The sequence below is a fragment of the Fringilla coelebs genome (genome assembly GCF_963513975.1).
Source record: "Fringilla coelebs genome assembly, chromosome: 1".
Classification (NCBI taxonomy): domain Eukaryota; kingdom Metazoa; phylum Chordata; class Aves; order Passeriformes; family Fringillidae; genus Fringilla; species Fringilla coelebs.
The window spans coordinates 69,512,042-69,524,760 of record NC_140028.1 but is presented as its reverse complement, the minus strand read 5'-3'; positions in this window follow the sequence as shown (position 1 = coordinate 69,524,760).

The following is a 12,719-nucleotide window of genomic DNA, read 5'->3' as shown; positions in this document are numbered from 1 at the left end:
AGTTTTAACATTACGGTGATGCTTTGAATGTGAACTTCTCACACTGCCATAGCATCTCCCACAGTCTGTTGTGCTTGGCTTGTTTTCTGTAAGGTAAAATTTCCAGGTTGATTGATCTGATCCATTACAAAACCAGATCTTTTTAAATTATATGTGTTTCGAGTTTGTTCATATATTTTCTATTTGTCCCATGCCAATGTAGAGTTGTAAAAAAAAAAAAAAAAAGAAGCTTGGAACATTTGATAAAGTTCTTGAATTTTCATTTTTGCTCCTTTCCCTGTCCCAGGACTGCAATTTGGTAAGTCTATATTTCCCAGTGGATAAATAAATAGATAGCTATCATCCATCATAGTTACAGTGCAGTACCACTGTCAGACAGAAGTGTAATAAAGTGGCAAATATTTATCTAAACTGCAAGGAAAGTATCAGTCTTACCTAATATTTTCCAGAATTTAGATGATTACTTTCCTAGGTATTTTTCAAACATATCTTTGGACAGGTAACCTTAAAAAAAAATTAATTTTACTTTTCTTTTTACTTGTTTCTGTGAACAATAGATTAGAAAGCCATCAACACACAGTGTTGGGTTAATCACTCTTATTTTACTGAGAAGGATTAAATGATTTATGTTACTTCTTAAAACCAATAAAGTTAAGTTTAATCAGATTAGCCTAATGCTTCTCACCAAACGCTATTATCTTTTTACTAGTGACATGTATCTTTTTCCAAATTGCAGACTACTGCAGTGAAACCTTTCATTTAGTTTTTAAAATGAAACTCATATCTGTGATTACATAATTCCATTTTGGCCTTGTGAAATGAAATAGTATTGGAAGTGGTGTAGACTCTGGAATATAAACCGATGTGTAACATCTTTGGGAGAGATCCAGAAACAGCTTCATATCTATTTAGATCAGCTATTTGGAAAAATTTCTTCATCAAAAGAGCTTTCAAACCTGAGGAAGTTGATGAGTCACCATCCCTGGTGGTATTTGTGTACATGGAGCACTGAGTTAACATGGTTAAGTGGTGAACTTGGCAGTGCTGGGTTAACAGTTGGACTGGGTGAACTTAAAGTTCTTTTCCAACTTAAACAATGTTATGATTCTCTGATTCTATATATTTTGTCAGGCTTTTTTGTATATCTGATATCTGGTGGGGAGGAAGCCAAAGCATGAGTAGCATACAGACTTTACTACTGTGTCTCCAGGTTTTAAAAACATTTAAGAATATTTCCCCTACAAATCTGTTTTCTCCAGAACATGCATGGATGAGAAGTACATAGTTCTGATGCAGGAATTTGAAGAATCCGAATAAAAGCATGCCATTCTCTGGCACATCTGCTGATTCTGTATTTGTCCCCAGAAACTTTATGACCAGGGGATAGTGATTTAGTACTAAATTTGTCTTAAAAATTGGCAGTTTAAAATCACATATAGAGATGTGCTTTCAGAGCCCAGAGTAACTTCTCAACCTCCCCTTCCTTTGCAGCATCCTTTGAAGAGTCAGAGACGCTTCAGTAGTTCTGGAGAGTGAGGGGTGTTATACAAGCCCCTAAATGTGCAGTCATGGAATTACTCATCCAGTGATCTTATTTGAAGCCTCAGATGGGGAAAGGAGAGCTGGGACGAGTCAGAGTTTGCATCTTTTGAATGCTTAATTTTCACTCTGTTGATAGTAGCAGAGACCAGAGAGGCTCTTCACCTTCAGAGCAGTCCTACAGTCACAGCTTGTGTTGCTCCTCTTATATTCATATCTATTCTATAACATTTTATTGCTATCTATATCTATTCAAGCATTTGGAAATTTGCAGGAGTAATTACATCTGGCTGCCTCATATCCTGAGTGAGTGAATTTAACTGCTTCTGTCGTTGTGTAGGGAAAAAACCAAAAAACCCAGACAGATTGTCTTCATGTTTTACATAAAGGCTGTAAAAAAATAAAAAAATCTGCCAGAACCCTTCTGTGAGGGTTGGAAAATGGACTCCTAGGGAAGTCTTTCCTGCTGCATTCTCAATCCAGGCCGGTTCAAGAACAATAAGAACTCAAGAACAATAAGATTGAAAGTAATCAGCAGTTCTCTCTGCTGAATACTTGTTTCATCCCTGTTGGCAGGAAGCAATTAAAAGTAGAAGAGTGGTGAGGAGGATGGTAGATTTGTTCAAGTGACCTTGCAGCTGAGAATGCCAAAGCCTGGAGAATAACAGTGTGGAAAACTCAATATAGCATGCCTACTGCTGTTTATCCTCTGTTTTGAGAAGTAAAATCTTTGTGTAAAGATACCATGGATGTTTGGAGAGATTTGGAGGCGCTCTCATGGACATGCTTGAGCTCCCTGTCTTAGGAGAGAGAAGATCAAAGCTCAGAGATCATAAAAAGGCTCAGAGGATAAATATCTACATGAATTTGTGCAAGCAGCAGGCCCACCTCCCCATCAGGATTGACTGAGCCTGATGGTGCTTGTGTTGCCATTTATATATCACCCCTGGGATCCTCTGGTTAGCAGGGTAGTGAAACAAATTTGCTCTTTAAATTTCAGCTGTGGTTTTGTGGTTGTTCCAACTACCTGCCTGTGTCCCAACACTTCCAACACTCTGGCTCTGTGGATCTCTTTTGGAGGTGACTAAATTTGTTGGCCGTAGTGTCCTTTGGACAAAGGACACAAAGCCCTTGGCTTCCAGGACAGGGGTCAGTAAAGCTGCAGTTCAGGATTGTGGCACTTTATGGTTAAGAATTTCAGCACAGAAAAATAACTTTTACCTCTAGCAGTCCCACTAGATTGAATCCCAAGCTATAGGATTTTGGCCTTGATGGGTTTGCAGCGGGTTAAAAATTACCACTATAGACTGCTTTCAAATTCTTTTTGAGTTTATTGATCAAGGGTACATGGTGAGGCTCAAACATTGCTTTCCATGGCTTTGATACAAGTCAGGCAATGGCAACAAGAAAACAAGCTTGATCTTGAAGTATAAGTAAGAGTTTTTTAACCCTACTTATAGCAGGGATAAAAAAGGTATAGTATAAGAGGGTTTTTTGGGCACAATTTTTTCATAGGATGTTTTATTAAAAACCTCATTAGGGAGAGGGATGATCAAAGCTGCTTCTACCTTGGCCTTGAGAATTTGTCATCTTTCTTCTCCCCAGGAGTTTAGAAAATACAGTGGAATCATATTACCCTGGACCTCGCTTACATGAGTCTCAGGCAGCTGAAAACTACTGCTGCTGCTGTCTCTACTGCTCCTGCTGCTGTTTACTGATTCCAGCAATAGTCCTGTAGTATATACACTTTATGTGTTCTGTTAAAGTGCTCATTTTTGATTAAAACAAGGAAAGCTGTCACATGATTTATTTGTGGAATATACCCTTTTATGAAGAGTTACTTCACTGGGGCTATGTAAGCTGTGACAGGCTACCACACAGATGCAATAAGGGATGAACGTTGTCAGTAGTTGTTATGTTCCAATCTTTCATGTATAGCCTCAGCAGCAGCAGATGGTGGGACAAGAACAGGATCTTACCTTTCCATTTAACCTTGTAAAACTGCCTATATATGGTGGTGTATGCCTCAAGGCTGACAATGCTGAAGAGGAAGACAACCCTCAGGATCAAACAGTTCCAAGGGGATTACCAAGGCAGAAGAGCCTGTTCCCACAATTGCTATGAGTGTGTTTATGTGTGAGTGAGCCTATGGGATTAGAGCTTTTGGGAATTATCTACAATAAATGTTCAGAAACTTGCATGGGGTTGCCAATGGTATTTAAGTGTTCTGTAGCATTAGTTATCAGTATATTTCAGATACTGATCTTGAAATTCCTGTGTATAGGCTGCTTGTCAGTTATTTGCTGCTAATAATTCAAGAAACTACTTTCACAGCACCACAGCATCACATAATGATGAATCTTGTAAGGAAACTCTGAAGGTCACTGGGTTCAACCTCTTGCTCAAGCAAAACCATCTAGAGCAGATTTCCTAGGACCACATTCAAATAGCTTTTAAATGTCCCTGGACAAGGAGATTTCACCTCTCTGGGCAACCTGTGCTGGACTTTTACCACTGCCAAAGTGAAAATGTGTTTCCTGTGTTGAGAAGGAACCTTTTGTGTTTCAGTTTGTGCCAGTTGCTTTTGGGCACCTCTGAAAAGAGGTCTGTCTTCCTTGCACTGTTCACTTAGGTATTTACCTAAGATATTTATATACATTGATGAGATTCACCCTCCTAAACCTTCTCTTTTCCAGGATGAACAGTCTTAGTTGTCTCTTCTTGTCCTCATATGCCAGAAGCTTCAGATCCCCTAATGGTCCTGGTAGCCCTTTGTTGAATTCTTTCCAGTATGTCCATATCTCTTTTGTACTGAGGTTTTCCAGAAGTGCCACTGATCACCACCCTCAGGCTCTAGCTGTTTAGATGGTTTTCAATTAACCTCACTGTTCATCCTGCCAGTATTTTATCATCTTCTCTAAGTGGATCTTACCAGACAGTGTCACAGGTCTGACTGAAGTCCAAGTAAAGAGTATCCACTGTTTTGCCCTCACCTATCAGACAAGTAATTTTTTCATAGAAGGCTATCAAGTATCCTGTACTTGGGTCACAACAACCCCAAGCAACAATATAGGTTTGGGGAAGAGTGGTTGAAAAACTGCTGAGAGGAAAATGGTGCTGATCCACAGCTTGCTGAATATGAGCCAGTGTGTGCCCAGGTGGCCAAGAAGGACAATGACATCCTGGTTTGATCAAAATTAGTGCAGCCATCAGGTATAGGACCTCTGTACTCAGCCCTGGTAGGATCATACCTTAAGCCCTGTGTTCAGGTTTAAGCCCTTCAGTACAAGAAGATTAAGGTGTTGAAGTGTTTCCAGAGAGGGTCAACAGAGCTGTTGAAGGGTCTGGAGCACAGATTTTAAGAGGAACATCTGTGGGAACTGAATTTACTTAGCCTGCAAAAAAGGATACTCAGGGAGATTTTATCACTCTCTACAATTACTTGGGAGTAAGTTTCAGTGAGGCGGGGGTTGGTCTCTTCACAAGTAACAATGTACAGGTAAAGAGGAAACAGATCCAAGATGTCTGTGTTGAGGATAAGGAAAATTTTCTTCACTGGAAGGGTTATAAAGCACTGGAACAGGCTGCCCAGGGAAGTGGGGAGTCAGCATCCTTCGAGATATTTAAAAGATGTGTAGATGGGATGCTTAGGGAAATGATTTTGTGGTGGGCTTGGTAGTGTTAGGTTAACAGACTCAATGACCCTTTCCCATTCTAAATGATTCTATGATTCATTGATTCTATGATTCTATGATTAAGTTAGTGAAGCATAACTTCCCCATGGTAAAGCCAGATTGACCATTCCTCATCACCTGCTTCTCCTTCATCTCTCTAGGAATAAATTCCAGGATTAGCTGCTCTGTCACCTACCCAGGAAACAAGATTTATGTGATTGGCTTGTATTTTCCTGCTACATCCTCCTTTTTGCCTTTCTTGAAGATAGTAGTGACATTTTCTTTTTTCTATTCCTCACACACCTATCCAGGTGTCTTCAAAAATAATTGAGAGTTGCCTTACAATGACATCAGCCAGCTCCCTCAGAACTGTGGTTACCCTCATCAAGGCTTATGAACTACTACTCTTAAGTCAAATTTGCTTGCTTGGTTTAGACTGTGTGAACCTAGCAGTTTTTCTCTTCAGCACACAGTTCTTTGTGCAATTATAACTTGGAAATGCAATGGAGTCAGTCTTCAAGAAAGAGTGGAAGATGCCTCTGATTTTTCCCAGAAAACTGTGAATAATCTGTTTATTTGTTAAGAAATTGAAGTTTAAAAGAAAAGTACATATGGCTGTCTTTTAAAAATGTAATTCAATATTAAATTGTAGGCACTCCTGGGCTTTTATCTTAGTTATTACATTAAGGTATTTCATTGTGAAAATTTTTGTTCCAGGAACTCCATGTTGTAACATTAATTAAATAAAAAACCTTCCACCATTGATTTAATTTCAGTCCATGGATTAAAAAGGAAAAAAAAGTATAAAAACAAAGAAAAAACCATCCCCCACAAAAATGTTATTTTACATTATAGCTTTCCAGCACAATTTTGGAAATGCACATAAGTTTTGACGTAATATTCAGTAAATTGAATCAGAAAGTACTTAGCTGCATGACTGTTCTCTAAACAATTTGAATTCTGCTGCCACTAATTTTAAGAAATATTGATTTGTTTTTCATTTTGTCTATGGCTTTTGAGAAGATATGTCCAGTTAATATTCTATAAACTGGGTGAGATGGATAGATATTAAGCAGTGTTCATCTGTATAGACATAGTCACAGCGAGTCAGGGTTAAGAATTAGAGAAGTGTTAAATATTAATTTTCTGTCCTTTAAATTAGTTTTTGTTTGGTCTTTATTGTGTGTGTACGTTCTGTCTTTCCACCTCTGCTGTTCAGATCCTTTGCATGCTAAGTAGACAATGCATGCTAAGTAGACAACCATCACATTTAGCTATTTTCCTACTAGTCATGTTTTTCTATATGTGGAAACACTAGGTGAAATCTCAGCCATGGAAACAACTGGAAATAGAGGTTCCAACACTGATAATTAGTAAGAATAAATCATCCAGAAATCCCCAGTAGACTTGCACCAGTATTGATTTTTCAGTTTAAGAGTGGAGAGCTTTTACGTCCCCAACAGGTCCTTCCTAAATCACTGATATCATCTGCCAGAATTGCAGCATCACAACATAAATCTTCTAGAAAAGCCCTGTGCATGTCAAGAACAAAACAGAAAAAGGCCACCCAGCATATTGCAATATGGAGAAACTTTCTTCCAAAATCTAGTGCAGTGATCCATTGAACTCCTTGTGAGGATCCAGTATGCCTGATTTATTTATGCCAGGAGCTGACAGACAGACACAGGAATGAATGTCTCACCCTTAGAAACTGCCTGCATTTGTCATGCATCTTACAAGAACGGGAATCAGTCACAGAAAGCACCAGGTATTTCCTAACCTCACCCTTAGCCTCTGGTATGGACACATCCGTGACTGCTGGGAAAGCTTGGGTCTTACCCATAAACGCCATTCATCACTACTCAGAGAAACAGCAGAAGGCCCAGGAAGTGCAAGCTAAACTTATTTTTCTTTCTTCTTCCTTTCCTCTTTCCAATATATTTTTCCAAGGTCTCCACATTCAGTGAAGGTCATCTTAAGCTGACTAATCAAGCATTTCTCTTGGGGCATTTTTCTACCAGATTTATATGAAGTTAGTGGTCAGTTCTTATTCTTATGATATCTGTGTCTTGAAAGAAGAATGATGACAATAATCCCAAAGAGATCCTTTCAGGTTTATATACTTTTCTTAAGGATATCACTTACAAAGTATATTTAATATTCATTTTGTGGTGAACTTCTCTTGTGATGAGCTCTTACAAGCACTATAGTATGGTGACGAGTAGTGTCTCTGATGTTGTAGTGTTCTTTCATACATTAAATTTCTTCTAAATTTGCTGGTTTGATTCATAACAGAAATAAAGGAATACCAGATTTCTTCTCCCTCTTGAAGTTCCTTTTCCTTCTGGAAAAAGAATAATTTCAGGAAGAGATCAATAAGTTTCTCAAGGTTGCAATATCTACTCACTGGAGGTGTAATGTAAGTAGCAAGTCCTTAAACTGTGCTGATCCTATATTCAATGGTAAACCACAAAATGAAAATGCTCAATATTTCACGTTGCTCTAAAGATACAGAGTTGTCAAATTTATGAGCTACTATGTATCTGAAAGTGGAAACCTTTTGCAAAATTCTGGAGAATATACAGAAGAAATACATTTTACTAAAGAATGCAATATACGTGCCTTTTCCCTTTCATATCATGATTCTGAGAAAGATTTTTCTTCTCAATAAGTTGTCTGAGAAAGAAAAAGTATGTGTCTACCCTATCTATTTTTAGGTATGGAGTAGCTTGCAAATATGAAGTGTGGCTTTTTTTTTTTTTTTTTTTTTTTTTTTTTAATTAACTTCTTGCTTGCTTCCAGCTGCCAGGGAAGTAAAAGTTAAATTTGTTCATCTTGCCCTTCTGGTTTGCATGTCTTCTCAATAAACCCCAATATTTATTTTCTTTTCCTACAGATTAGTATGCATCCGGCTTTTGAACAGTTACGTAGCTAGAAAAGTAAAACAAGAGAACAAAACACAAACTATAACCTCTTCCTGTAAGTGGAATTCCAAAGAGGAACTGTAAGCTTGAAATCACAAAATATTTCTCCCTATACATATTTAATTCAAAGAGATTGACACTTTTTCCAGAAAGAAGAATGTTTTCCTATACCAAATTGGATCTGATGAATAATCCATACTCACATTCAGAAAGAGTCGCACAATAAAGTAGAACAGAAGTAATATTTAGGGCACCAGCATTTGAGAAAGCTGAGTCGTAAAAAAGCTGAATCTCAGTACTGCATTCATTGTTTTACTACATGTGGAATTTAAGAAAGCTAGGGATGATTCTGTGTGTCTGTTTTTTTCTTTTTGAAGCAGAAGTAAACAAAGATAGAAGACTGCAGAAATTAGTCTGTGTCATATGATTCAATAATGTTCCATTTGGCTGTGGAATTCCTGGAAATAATTGCAAGATAGTTCAGGAAATAAGTTTATTATCATAAAACATCTGACACAGTTCAGGGATTCATCAGACTTACGTAAAGAACGAGACTCTATTTTGGAAAACAAGAACATAGAGAGGAATGCCCATGACACAAGGAAAATCCTTTTCTTTTTCTTAAGTCTTGCTGAGTAGTTTCAAATATATCTGTTTGTCTTTGATACTGAGGATGGATATCCTGAGATTTTGTTCTCTAAATTACAACAGACAAAATATCTTCCCAAAAATATGGATTGATTTAGAGATGGTTCAAACAGCTAGACTCCCCATTTCATATGACAGTCCTGATACTTTTTCGAAAAAGCAGAGACATTCTTCCCATTTTGCATTTGTTTTACAATCAGTTCTGAATTTCCATTTCCCTCTCTGTTCTGTTTAAATCTTTAATGTGTAAATCTTCTGACCTCAGTATGCTCCTCATGCAACTGGCTTTGTTAACCTCTCTGGGCATCCTTTCACTCATTCCAGGTTATCAGTCCTCTATTCTACTGCATATCCCAGTCAAGATTCTTCTTAATTTCAAAAAATCTGAGATTGGACAGTTACCTTGGCGAAAAACAGTAATTTCCAATTAAAAAAATCCTACCTCCTTTTTTATCTTTCAGAGTAGCTGCTGTGCTCCTGTTCTGGGGAAAATATCTACAGGGAGGAAAGTAACTTCAGTCCAGCTGCAGGTAGTACAGGGTAGTACCAGAGTGCTGGAGCAAGTATTGTAAGACTCCTTGCTCCCGCCATCCAGGAAAATGAACCTACATTATTCTAGTTTTCTTTAAAATTACATCGAGTCCTTCCCTTAAATTTCCTAAACTTAAGTTTCTCGAAGGTTGATATTTAATGGAAACTGGAAACTCATAACGTCAGTATGAAAATGATACAGTAATTGCATTTAAAACTTTTAAAGTGCTTATTTCTTTATGACTTGATTCTCAGGGAAATAAGGCCTTTCAGTGCCTCAATTCCCTAAATTGAAGTAATTATTTTGATATGAATTAAGCTTTCCTGACTCACTGCATTAAGAATTTTTGCAGCAATTCCTGCTTTTCATTGATTCATTCTCTCCGAGATAATTTCTTTCTTCCCGAACTTAGTAGAAAATCTTACTATTTTTCTTCCAACTTTACCTTTCCTATTTTCAGTTGTATAGCATACAATTGGGAATGGGATTTAAGGGGGGGTGTCTTCATGACTCGACAACCTTGGCTTTGGGGCATGGCTTAAACACTTAGAAATGTATGGCATAGTTATCTTTGGCATGTTCTTAATCATTGCGGGATAAATCCCATGTATTTTATCTCGTGTGCAATGAATGATCAACAGTAATCTTGATTAGATAATGGCTTTACCAGCGCAGGCAGTTTTAGCTGTGGAATGCATAAACAAAGAAGGGGGAATTGTTAGCAACATGTAAGGGAAGGCCTTGTAGCATGGCTCCAGCCTGTAACTTAGGCTAAGTAGAGGGAAAATATGGGAGAGTGACTCGGCTTGAATAGGGGTAAAGAGAGGTGAGAGACGTGAGAGACATGCTGTGTGACTGCCGCGTGTCCACATCGTGGTGCATGGTGGTTGGTGGACTTGGGCTTGTTGTGCCTTAAAATTATGTAAACTGGTCAACTGCTTAAAACTGTAAACAGGCTAACTGCTTAAAAAGTCCGGGTTTTTGGCAATTAAGAGCACTCCTTTGCACCTGCCTGGGGTCTCTGCATCACTCATTACTGCAACAATGCACCATCCCCATTTCATTTTGTCTCTTTAAGCAAAATGCATAAATCATTGATTGCATTTGCTTTTTGGATTTGAATTTTGGATAATTTGTCTTGTACAAATTATCCAAAATTCTCTCAAGACTCTTGTCTTGAGACTAACTTTCCCCAGGAAAAATATTTTTCAAGCTTTCAGAAATCACAGTATAGAAAGTAGACCCATAGAACAAGACATGATAATTTTTAGGGTTATCTAATCTAAAGTCTAATCTCTGACTTTTTTATCACACATAATGTGGGTGTACAACACACAATACCTGTGAGAAGAATAAGTCTTAGATACTTTCAAAAGTACTTTCATTTACCTGACTAAAATGTATTAAAACTCCTGCGATAAGTGTGTTGATTGATTTGTTTATTATAGGGAGCTATAACTTAATTATGTTGCTTTTCTTATCTTAGAAATTAGAAAAATATGCAAAGCTAATATTACATAATTAGAAATTAAATTACAGAAAATAACTATATAAAAATGGAACAGAACTTAGTACAATGTAGAAATCAAATGAGACAAGTTTAAATAATGTAGCATATTTTTGATATGCTACATTAATTCTAAAAGTAATCCGATCAACAAAATACTTCTATGAATGTAAACTCACTTTTTTGTGCCAAAGCCTTTTCCAAACAACCTGTATCTAGAACATGCAATGCCTGTCTCTCCCTTCTCTGTTTCCAGATCACAAAATGGGAGTGATGCCAGGGTAGACATAAAGGAGCCTTCTGCATCCAGTGCTACTAAAAAGGTTTGCCAATGTCCTCAGCTCAAGCTGTGCATCAGGGACTGATTATCATCCAGCCTGTCTGATCAATTCATATCACTGCAGTCAACCATCAATATATAAATTTGATTGAGAAACTCCTGGCTTCCATTACTGCACTGTAGCTTTCTATATTTATTAAGGATGAAGGAACTAGGCAACCTCTCATGTAAGGAAAGGGAAAGAGACCTGAGGCTGTTTAGCCGTGTGTCAGAGTCCTCTAACCAGGCTATTTTAGGTATTTCAGAAATGCGGAGTATGATATTTCATATGAGATTTACCTATCTGAAGAATGTTGATGTCACCCAGGATTTCTGTTTTACTGCTTGTGAAAATACAATGCAAATTTAAGTTACCCATAGAAAATGACAGCAATTGCAATACAGAGTTCAATCACAATGCAAATGTGACTCTCACTACTGTATCAGAGAATATGCTCGATGCCACAATGCTGTGTGTCTTCTTTCACCAGAAAGGAATATATTCTTCCTCTCATGCTGGTCTTGGCAACTCAAGGAGATATTCACACTGTTTTAATGAACTCGGGGATTAATATTTGTACCAGCTGTTGATCCACTAAATTGTTGTAGCTGTTTTGGTCCCCTTTGTATTGGGAAAACATTGTGTCCTTTGTATTAGCTGTGGTCAGTTGACACTGTTGAGTCAGGGACGGGAAGAAAGACTCCAGTCTCCAGGTGGATCAGAAGGCTCAAGAAGAATCTTTATTAGCAAAAAGTTGCGAGCTTTATAGTCTCACTCAGTAAGTGGGACCAGATTGGTCTCAAAGTAGAAACGTCTCACATTATTGGTGACATGAATAGCATGCTGTGGAGAGCCATAACTATAAGCAATGGTTACAGAAAGAGAGATAGTGACTGTTCGAATTCTTTTGTCTAAGATTCCTGGGCTTAGCCTGGGAGAAATTGTTTGTGTTCTTTCTTCGACTGAACTGAGAATATCCACTTTCTTTCTTTGAGTGGTTTATTTGTCACACCAAAACAAAAGGACTCAAGGATTTCTATGAATGCTTATAAATACCTGAAAAGATGGTGCAAAGAAGATAGAGAAGACTTTTTTCAGGGATGCCTAGTGACAGAACCATTTTCAAAGGTCTTGAACCAGAAACAAGAGGATGTCTCTGAGTACAAGGAAACACTTTTTCACTGTGATGGTGACAGAGCACCTGCACAAGCTGACCAGAGAGGATGTAGAGTTTCCGTCTTTAGTTATCTACCAAAACCATCTGAGCATGGTTCTGCTCTACATGGCACTGCTTGAACAAGCAGTTCAAACAGCTGACCTTTCAAGCTGGAAACCAAGGCTGTACCTTTAGTTGTGGAGACACTTTCCATCACATGAGCTTCCTGCCAAGTTCAACCATTGCTTGATTATAATTCCTCTGCAACACCATGTCTGTGTTGAGTGCTGGTACTGATGCAGTGGGACGATGTCTCCTATCAGCAGCAAATGACAGGGTTACAGGAACAGTTAGAGAAACATGTGGGCTGGTGGGTTTTTGAGCACTTATTCTGGCATAAAACCTCTCTCGTGTTAGTC